This window comes from Cupressus sempervirens, chromosome 4 (genome assembly GCF_028749045.1).
Source record: "Cupressus sempervirens isolate cs-2001-9-10 chromosome 4, ASM2874904v1, whole genome shotgun sequence".
NCBI classification, from domain to species: Eukaryota; Viridiplantae; Streptophyta; class Pinopsida; order Cupressales; family Cupressaceae; genus Cupressus; species Cupressus sempervirens.
Window position 1 is genome coordinate 561,601,137 of NC_143121.1, and position 12,009 is coordinate 561,613,145.

Genomic DNA, 12,009 nt, shown 5'->3' on the forward strand with positions numbered 1-12,009 from the left:
ATTAAGGTTATTAATTAGGTCATGTTATAGTGAGTATACTAGGAAAAGCCTAGTAGAGTAGTGTAGAGGCATCAGGGACCCTAGAAATTGATATGGTAATACTAGGATCATAGGGGTACCATTCTTTACATATTCAGAAACATCTTCAAAATTAATATGTAAATAGTAGTGATGAAAATGATTTATTCAAATAAATATGGACTTTTGTATCTTGAACCAACTCAACACTAGTCTGTAGCAACTCTATATCATCTAGGGACATAACATCTGATTCAACTTTGAGAGAAGTCAAAGAACTATGAGTTAGAGGAGACTTCTCTGCTAATTGCATTTTATCACTTTGGTATTCCAAAAAAACTAGAGGAGACTATTATCTCATTATGTGGAGGGTTCTTATGAATTTTATTTTGCTAACAAAATAATGATATCATCAATTTTTTGATGACTATTCATTGATCTACCAATGCTAGTTGTCATCGATGACATGGCACTATTGTCAAAATCTCATAGGACTTTGACAAAGTTTTTTTAATGTTTTGATGAGGCTTTTCATCAATGGCATGCAAATCTTGTTGATAATCACTCCTAATCATCGAAGTTTCGATGTCTTCTAGTTATGGTCGAACATCGCCTCCTGACAGAGATTGGGATTATTTTTGACAGGGTTGTCCATTGATAAATAGACAACCCTATCTTTCATCAAAATTTTGATGAAATTATAGTGACAACATGTTTCAACCATTGGCAATAAAAAAGATGATCAATCCTCCTCAAAAAATAGGTCCAAATTTACTAGTGATAGAAAGATATATGATTATAAGATAAACTATTAAGATATAAGACATATCTATGTTTAAGTGACTTAGTCCTTAAAAAAGGATCTTAACTTGTGCAGCCATGTGCAAGGGCACACAAATAGAACAATAAAAAAGGGTCAAATGACAAAATAGAAGAGGTTTGGACTAAAACAAGACTTAAAATAAACTAGTTGAAGGGACTTTGATAAATACAATATCTCAACAATAAGTACCATGGTCAAAAAGATTTTGCAAGAACACAAGTGGTCACATGGAAAGGGAAATATAGTACACCAAACACAAGACAAGAATCTAGGGTTTAACCCACTAGAATAGTTGTGAGCGAAGGGAGAAAAGAGAGACCATGAGTCCAATGGACTAGAGAGTTTTATTATTCTAGGAAATCTATGAAAGAAAAGAGGTGGAGGAAGTTGTATGAATGCTAGTTTCACTCATTGTAAAAGAGAACTTTGTGTGAATATGAAATCAATAGTCTAGGAAACTGTGTTATGCGAGTCAACCTCACCTTAAAATGCATCACTAAATGGAATAGGTTAAATAGTATAGAAAGTTGTGTTATGCTAGTCCAACAATCACAAATAATGTAAGGACATACAAAAGTCAATTCTTAAATCAAGATAAATAGCATAAAAAAATATGACCAAGGACATGTCATCTCAATGCAAGTTGGTACAAATGGTGTGAAAGGACATTTATCAAGCAAATGATTATCTCCAAGAAAATATAAAAATCATGCTAAGGGGAAAATGATTCTCATGGTAAAAATAATAGTGCATAGGGGTATACAATAAAATAATGTAGAGGGGTACAAAATAAAATTTGCAAAAAGAGAATTCACATATCTGCAAAAGGAACACTCAAGGGTGCAAAATAGTTCAAAAAATTCATTAGAAAGTACACAATGATGTTTCACAAGATCTTAAGGAAGATAAAAATATACATCAAGGATGAAGTTTCCCAAATGAGGAAACACCCTAAAGAAGAAATGCATTCTTGAACCAACATAAGAAGAAGATCTTAATGAAGAATATAATATTCAAGTGAATATGAGATAGTTGTAATGTATTACATCAAGAATTAAATACTAGATCATATTTTTGAAATTCATTTTCCATATTTTGTTGAAATGAACATTTTAGTAGTTTTCCTTTGATAGATTTGATACTTATAAACCTACATTGAACTAAGTTTAAGAATTTTCCTTAGGGTAAAATTCACCCAAGACCAAGGAACTCAAACACAAGCACAAAATAGACTAGAGTATGATCAGAATAATTGTATAGTATTCAATTCAATGTACAAGTACACTAGGATTGTCTATATATAAAGGCCTCTGAGATGCATCTAAAATGCCTAGGAATTAGCATCATGATAAGTGATACAACCAAACACATGTCCACTAGATATGGGTTATCCTCCATTAAGCACAAAAGCAAGTGTGATGATGAGAGGATAAGTCTACAATGGTATAGCATGTAAATTTATGTTGTAGACACCATGTGCTGAATTGGAGTTGCATACTTCTATGTTGTCAACATGATAACTCATAAAGGTGTGCAAACTCCTAAGTGTCTCACAAAATAAATAATAAAATAATGCACTAACCTAAGTAAACTTAAGTAAAGTGTAAATAGTAAATATCTATTTACACCAACACCCCCCCTTAAGTGCAACTTAGGGGAATGCACTTAAGCTTACAAATGCATGATGAGTCCTGGCTACGAGGCCAAGTTAGGTACCCATGTACAAAAGTAATGCTCTACATACAATGATGCAATGTAATCTCTCATAAAGTAGAGAAAGAGGGAAAACCTCATGGGAAAAACCCTCCTCATTAAAGAGAGATAAGTACAATAAAGAATATGAAAGAGAAGCAGACCTTAGATGAGGAAAAAATCCCTCCCAGAAGAAGGAGAAGAGAGAAGTCAAGGGAATCCCCTTTCTGCAACATCCTACACCCCCAAGAGATCTTGCAAATGAGTATACTTGACCTCAATGAAGGGTTTGGTGAAGATACTGGTGACCTGCTCTATTGTAGGACAATACTATAGTGTAATGATCTGCTCATGTATCAGCTCTCTAATGTAGTGCATATGATCCTCGATGTGCTTAGTCCACTGATGCTGAACTAGATGCTTAGAGATCTCAATATCACTCTAATTGTCACAATGAATAACTATTGGTTTAGGTATATCAAATCCAAACTCCTCTAGGATGTGCTATAACCAAAGAGACTCTGTAGTTGCATTGATAGCACCTCAATACTCAGCTTCTATGGAAAAAAGGGAAACATTATTTTTCTTCTCACTTTGCCAATAAATAGGACTGAAACCAAGGTGAAATATGTAACTTGAAGTAGACTTGTGAGAATCAATGTCCCCTGCATAGTTCGAGTCTATGTATCCAACTAGTTGAACTCATGTAGCTGCTGTGTAATGTATCCCATATGTATGTGTACCCTGTATGTAATGCAAGGTGCACTTGATTGCCTTCCAATAAAGCTCATGTGGATCTTGCATGAAGTGAGAAACCATGCCCACTACAAAAGCTATATCAAGGTGTGTATGTGTCAAGTAGATAAGGATCCTAACTAACTATCTGTACAATGTAGCATCAACAAGTGGAGTTGTACACATAGCCTCTAACTTGAAACCTGATAGTAATGGAGTAGAAGCAAGCTTGTAGTCACTCATGTGAAATCTAGAAAGAAATTCAAGAGCATACTTGGGTTGTGAAAGTGTAATCCCTATTGAAGATTGTGTAATCTCAATACTAAGGAATTAATGTAGCAAACCCAAGTCTATCATAGAAAATCTATCCTATAGAGAGGTCTTGACACTGGCAATAATGGATGAAGTGCTCCCTCTGATGATCAAGTCATCTACATAAAGAACTAGTATCAAGTGTGAGTCATCCTTTTGAAGAATGTAGACATTCAAATTAGAACGAAAATTAGAATGACACCTAGTGAATCCTATTGAGAGTAGGAAGGAATCCATTTTGGCATACCAAGCATGAGGAGCTTGCTTAAGACCATAAATAGACTTCTTCAATCTACAAACCATAGTAGAATCTTGTACGAGCCCCTGTGGCTACTCCATATAAATTTCCTTGTGAAGATCACCATTCAAAAAGGCACTCTTAACATCCATCTGGTGTACAACCCAACCATGAGCTCAAGCAATAGCTAGTGTTAGGAAAATGGTGTTCATCTTGGCAACCAGTGCAAAAGTCTCTATATAGTCAATACTTGGAACTTGTGAGAAACCTTTCACAACTAGTCTAGCATTATGCTTATCCACACTTCCATTTGCTACAAATTTTGTTTGATAGACCCACTTACATCAAACCAATTTTCTTCCCTTAGGAAGGGGAACTAAGTCCAAAGTGTTATTTTTCATCAAAGAATTATATTCTTCCTCCATAGCCTTGTCCCATTCTGGAATCCCTGATGCTTCCTTAAATGACTATAGATCTGAAGCAATGGCTATATATGCATGTGGAAATGACTTGTGCTGTGAACTTTTCCTCTAAGTGTCTAAAGGACTTCCCACTAATGAACCTACTACATCAAGGGTTTTCCATGCCCAACAAGCTTTAGTGGAAGAAGAAGAAGGAATGTGCTCAACTATTTGTTGACCCTGCGAAGGTGGTATCCTGCGAGTCAAACTTGAAGGATTCTCATCTTCTGAGTCACTATCATCACTATGATCACTATCCATGAAGGAGGAAGAAGGAGGAGTTGAAGAAGCCAAACTTGGACAAGTTTCTTCAAAGTGAACACTCCTCTCATAAAATATTTCATGTAAATCTAGATCCATTAGTTTGTATGTCTTGAGATGGTTAGGATATCCAACAAATATGCATGGTTTGCTTTGTTGTTCTAATGCCTTTTGCTTTTGTGGAGGTATCCTTGCCCATGCTAGACAACCAAAAAATTTGAAGTGCTTGACACTTTTTTTTCTTCCACACCATGCCTCAAAAGGTGTTATTCCATCTAAGGCCTTATGCAGAATTTTGTTTTGGATATAAATGGCACAACACATGGCTTCTGCCCAAAACACTTGATCTAGAGACTTATGTTGAAGCATACAAATGGTCATTTCCTTAACGGTTCTATTCTTTATTTTAGTGACACTATTCTACTATGGCATGTATGCAAGTAAATGTTGAAGATCAATACCCTCATGTGTGTAAAAGTCTATAAGCCTAGAGTTGACATAGTCCCTGCCATTATCTATTTGTAGGATCTTGATGGATTTCCTTGATTTTTTCTCAACTTAAGCTTTAAATGTGATGAAGTTATCAAATACTTCATTCTTATGAGTAAGAAAAATGACCCAAGTGTACTATGAAAAGTCATCAATAAAGGTTAGAACATAGCAGGCCTTACCAAATGATGGTACTGGAAATGGGCCAACTACATCACTATGAACCAATTCAAGAATAGTTTCCTTCCAAAGCTTCCCCTTATCATATTTCTCTTTGGGATGCTTTCCTACTTCACAACCTGGACATACACCCTCTAAATACTTGACTAGAGGTAGACCAATGACCATATCGTTGCTGCTGAGTTTTTGAAGGTAGCGATAATTGAGATGTCCAAATCTGTCATGCCATAGTTTACTTTGAGTATTTGAATGAGTCAACAAGGAAAGGGAAGTGAAATTAGGCACAAAATGTGAGAAAGAATAAAGTCTTGTCTCATGATTCACCTTTACAACCCCCACCATTGAATAATCTTGGAGATTTTTCACCACAACTATATCGGTGAGGAATTCTACTTTGTTGCCACATCCACAGTGAGTTATCTGATAGATGGAGAGAAGGTTGGTGCTAAGGTTAGGAACATGAAGAACATCTTTGAAGACGCCATTTTCCAACTCAACATTGCCTTTCCCTTCAACTTCCACTTGAGTATCATTTCCCACATAGATGTAAGGTACATTTGATGGTTTTAAAGAGGAAAACTACTCCCTTGAAGCACCCATATGATGTGTTGCTCCTGAATCAAGAACCCATTCCTTAACATTGTTTATACTTGCTACCAAAGCTTGTCCCTTACCCTTTAAAGTGGTTGAAGATCCCTTGTCCTTATATGCATTTGGTACATCAATTATGTTTTTCCTCATTATGTTGACATATTTATCAATTTTCTTATCCTTGCACTCATGTTCATCATGACCATTCCTCTTACAATAGGAACAAGTTTTCTTCTCCTTTTTGTTGGAATTTTTCCCCTTTTGATTATTTTTAGAAGACTTTCCTTGTTGTGAAGAAGATTGTTGAGTGGAAGAAGATTGATTTGAGTAGGATTTTTGTGTGTCATCTTGTGGCTTAGCCTTCCACTACTTCTGCTTCTTGTTGGAGTTTTTACCACTTGAATTACATTAATTTTATATCAAGGCTTTGGTCTTGGAAGACTTGAGAATTCCCATACCCACTAGATTGTCATGTTCTAAGATCAACATTTTTGAAAATTTCTCAAATGAAGGATTAATATAGGCACTACCAATTGTTAATTTGTGTATATTAAAACTAGAAACAAAAGGATCATATTTAGGTGGAAGATGAGTCATGCTATGTTTGATCATCTTTCCATCCTTGATGGGTTCACCACAATCCTTAAGTTGTGCCCTATACATGTCTACTTGGGTAAGATAGTCTTTGATGGTGTTGGAATTCCTAGGATCCAACTTGAGAAGTTTGTCCTCTATGGTATAAGCCATGTCTTCATCTACTGTCCCATACAAAGCTTCAAGTTTAGCCCAAACCTCTATTGGATCGGTAAGCTTCCTAATGTAAAATTTGATAGGATTAGAGATATTTTTCAAAAGGTTCTAAGGGCCATCTCTTGTTTGGATTCCCAGTCTTCTTTTTGAGCTTCATCAACATTAGCAAGAGGTTTCTTTGCTACACCAGTTATATAATGTAGTAAACCTTTTTCTACCAATGGTTCCTTAATGTTTTCTTTCCATGTAGCATAATTATGTGGAGTTAACTTTGAAAAAGAACCCATAATGCAAGAGCACAAGATCAAGGAGACACAATACACAGTACACACACCCCCTTTTCACTCAATCAAAAAAATCCACCCCCCCCCCCCAAATGAATGATTTTGACACTTCATATATATTGCATTTATAATAGGCCACTTGTCAAAATGGAAAAAGTGGGGTTCCTTAGTATAAAGTAAAAATCTGTAATTTTACAATGTAGCTCAAAAATACAACAATTGTGAAGCAATACAATGCAAAAACAAGACTTATTCCTAAAAGTGGTATTTTTGTTGACACAAGCCTACAATCTAATTGTAGATCTGAAAAGTAGATTAAAAATGCACTTTCAAAAAAGAATGAAACTTGAAAAGGAGTCTAGATGAGCCCATACAATGCATTTGATGTTGCAAAATGTAGGATTAGGTAGGTACAATTGCCAAAAAATGCTTATTCTAACAAATCTTTATGCCAAAACTATAAAAAACCACACCACTAAAAAATTCAAGAAATTTTACCCAAAATCAAAAAAAATTGCACCTAATTTAGAGTATAGATGATCGAGTTATGGACTCTCAAAGTCAAGCTGCCAAATCAAAACTGCATCTGAAGAGGGGTCTAGAGAGGAAAACATGATGTTAAATTTAATGGTCAAATGGCCATTGTAGCAGTTCAAAATTTTGCTGGAATGACGGTCAAATGACCATCAAATTTTAGATAGTGCTATGCTGACATCGACAAAAATGTAGGCCCCTATTGATGTGGTGATGACATCACTTATATGATTGATGATGTCAGTACATAAGGATTTATGGAAATATACGAAAAAAGATGATGTGGATTGCTAATTTAGTGCTGATTATACTTTTGGCTGCTGATGTGTTTTTGATTGTTATCTTGCATAGGGAGTTGATTGTACTATCTACGTGGTAGGTTTCATACTGTTGTCAGAAGGTTTGAATGCATTTCGCTAGTTTATACTATTCCCTACTAGAATTTGAAAATTTGGGTGGGAGATATAAAACTAGGCAAGTTGGATTGGGAATTATCCCACATTCACCCTGTTGCATAGGTAGAAGACTTTAAAAAGAAAGCCTGCAGATCTTATAACACAAAGGGCACCCGAGAATATGGAGCAATGACCATCGATTGGATTTCGGCTTGCTGGTTTTGTCTATGTTTTGCTAGAAATTTGAATGTCGATGACCACCAATAAGTGTGTTGAGGGGGCCAAAAATGTTGAGGTTCAGTCCAGTTGTGTAGTATGACCCACAGATGCCCCTCGAATGGAATATGCTATGAAATAATAGAATATTCCTCCAAATTGTAGGGCTAGGGTGTGACTACCCAATTCTGCAAAAAAAATTTCTCTGCACAGCCAATTGGGAAAAAAATTTGATTTTTTTTGAAAATGCAAAAATATAGTAGAACTAACAAATCTGAAAATGAATTAACCAGATTGTATGATGACCATACCAGATTCGCAAATCGGGCCTTTGAGTTCCAATTTGAATTTTTTTTTCCTCACAATCAACTTTTGCCTAAGGTAGGGAAATTTCTAGTTTATCTTCACTAAATCATCACTCCATACATAATGGCAAGGTTTGCTTCAACTCTAGATGCTCCGAATTGTTGCTGATGCTTTGGATATGAATTGGATCCCTTCAAGAGATGAATCAATGAGGTCTCTAATGGCTATGTGATGAGTATCTCCCTCAGATCTAATACCATGTAAGAATTTTCCTTAGGATAAAATTCACCCAAGACCAAGGAGCTTAAACACAAGCACAAAATAAACCAAAGTATGATTAGAATAACTGTATAGTATTCAATTCAATGTACAAGTACACTAGGAGTGCCTCTATATAAAGGCCTCTAAGATGCATCTAGAATGACTAGGAATCAACATCATGATAAGTCATACAACCAGGTACATGTCCACTAGATATTAGTTATCCTCCATTAAGCACAGAAGTAAGTGCGATGATGAGAGGATAAACCTACAATGGTGTAGCACACAAATTTATGTTGTAGACACCATGTGCTGAATTAGAGTTGCGTATTTCTATGTTTTCAACACGACAACTCATAAAGGTGTGCAAGCTCCTAAGTGTCTCACAAAATAAATAATAAAATAATGTAAAATAATTAAATAATGCACTAACCTAAGTAAACTTAGGTAAAATGTAAATAGTAAATATCTATTTACACCAACACTAAGCTATTGAATTGATATTGAGAGTGAATTATGCTCAAACAATGCTATAATGCATTTGATTAAGTTTTCTATATTGTTGTGAAAATATCATATTGCATCTATACATCAAACAAACACAAACTCCATAATAGCGATACCAAATGTCTATGTCTAGGTTTAATCTTTACATTCCCTTTCAAATGCGGTTAATGGCATAGAGATATGTCATCAAGAGTTAATACAATCTAGGAACAATGCCAAGGATTAAATGAGGTAAAATTTGAGGAGCCTCTAGGGAAAACCCAAGCCCCTTGGGTGCATACTACGTTATAAAGAATTTGAACAAAAATATGATAGGAAACTTTCTACTTGTGAAAGGAACAAATACTGACACAATGTTTTAGGATTTGGTTAATGTTTTGAGCCAAAAGCTAAAGTTAAAGAAAATAAAGGGGTAAGTGGAAAATGTTGTGGTACCAAAAGGGGGATAAAAGATGCCACTTTAGTTTTTTCTAAACTAGGCAATTTGTGAACTTCAACAAGAATTTGAAGATAGTTACACTTCAAATTTCAAGATATGACTATAAAAATTGTAGTCCTTCAAATCTAGTTTCTAAACTACTAATTTTCTTTAAAATGGTGGGGTTTAAGGCCCTCAAAAAAGGGGGCCATAGAAAATGATACTACTTTTCAATAAAATATAACTTAGTGTGAAGTGTGGTCCCCCTAAAATCCTTTTTTTTTTTTGAGAAATTATTTAATCATTGTGGTTAGAAGTTAGCTAACACTTTCTTATTCATCCCATATTTTTCAGCTAATTTTTTAATCTATATTTATTTTTACAAATTTTGTAAGTGGACAAATCCCAAAAATGTGAAATATATGTGTGCTACCCTTAAAAATCATTGAGAACTAATAATAAATCAATTTTTTTAAAAAAAAGTGTTTAGAATGGAGTCTAGTTTATAGAAAACTCACTTGTTGCAAAATCTAATAAATGAGTTAAAATTTAACCCCCAAATACTACATGTTGGTTTTTGAGATAAAATGGACATGCTTTCAAAATAAATTATTGATGAAAGGATTAAAATAGTCTGAATTCAAAATAAATTATATGGTTATATACCTAACATATAGATCTACAATATTGTGTAATGTAATTTTATCGATATTCAAGCATGGTGAAACTTGATGGAGAGCACACAAGAAAATCCAATCATTTTTAGTATGCTTTTTGGAAAATGCATCTCAAACTAGCTTGATACCACTAAAACTTTAGATTAGATCCTCAAGGAAAATATAAGCCTTAGGATTGGTGAATTTAGTGCATTATTAAATGTATATGTTCTATACTATGGATGCACTATTGCACATGCATGCTATATGAAAAATAGTACGAATGTACTATAGAATGTATGTGCTACTATTGACATTTAAATAGGAAAATTAGAGGAAAGTTAAGGTTATTAATTAGGAAATAGAAAGTCATAAAAATTCTTAACATCTTTATTATTTCTGAAATATGTAAATAGTAGATGAAATAATCATAGAAAGATAACCATGCACAATAAAACTATATATGTTAACTAGGAAACCTCTTAATCAGATGGAAAACCTAGGTGGGAATTAAGTCCATAACATGATGTACTAAATAAAAGTTCCTTGGGAATGGATAGATTATATTAGGAGTCAATGAAATACAATCAATACATATGAGTTCCTGGTAAGAGATTTTGAATCCATATTAGAAGATACCAACCTTGTTAGGAGTTGTGCCAACCATTTTAGGAGTTGAAACAAGGATGATTGAACCCATTATCCAAATAGCTTCAAAATTATTCTCACTAAATAATAAAAATATGAAGTAACAACTACTCAAATAATAACTTATCTTGCCAAATCAGTTTCTTTTAAGCTCACCTTGTGTCAACTACACCAAAATTCACTTTGATCAAAAGATATTAGCATTCAGGTTTACTCATACAATAACTATCCACACTAGATCTCACTTTCAAGTTCACATAACCAACAAATGATCTCTAATCAAAACCACTACATACTTCCACTTTCACAAGGGAATGATCTTTTCCTTATACCAAGTCCTAGAGAATAGCTATTTAGTTCACCTTGAGGCTTTTCCAATTTAAAATAATAATATAGGACAATCTTTAGATAATACATTACATGTTACATAACAATTTTATTTATTTTTCAAGATTACAAGAAAACTGTCGGCTCCAAATCTTCATAAATTTTGATACGATGATCTTCTTAGTATGCCCTCTTAACCAATACATATTTTTCATGTCTCTAAGCTCTGTCTCAATCATCTTAAGAAAATTCCATCCTTGTGGGGAGATAGAATCAAACCAAAAGTACACTCTTTCTAGAAATGTTGTCTGAAAGTTGTCTTCACTAAATTCCTCACAACTTTGTCTAGTCTTCATATTTTTGCTTGTGTTCTTAGCTGAAGAATCTATACATGCTATAGAAAATAACCTCAAGTTCTCTAAAACTAATATTCAATCCTTGAACCATGCCAAATACTTTTTCCTTTGTAATTCTATCTAACTTCATTGAATAATAATTATGTTTATATAAATGACAAACACTATCATGAATGCAACACATAACCACTGATTCATGTCTCCATAAATGTTAATATACTTCCTCATAGGAATATCATCAACATTTATTCTAACACTTATCCCCACCCCCCTTGCCCTATTTGTGTGTGTGTGTGTGTGTGTGTGTGTGTGTGTGTTTGTGTATAATGTATTCATGTCCCATATTAGATCACTCTCCATCCCATCCGTATCTCTCTTTCGTTAGAAATAATAGTCCACAAAGATAAATGTGAGTTGGGGGGGGGGGGGTGAATTAGTTATCCAATTAAAACATTTATCAACCTTAATTAATCTTAACCATTTAATCAAAGTAAACAATAACCATACCAAGATGCACATACATAATTACACCAGATTTGTTAACTAGGGAA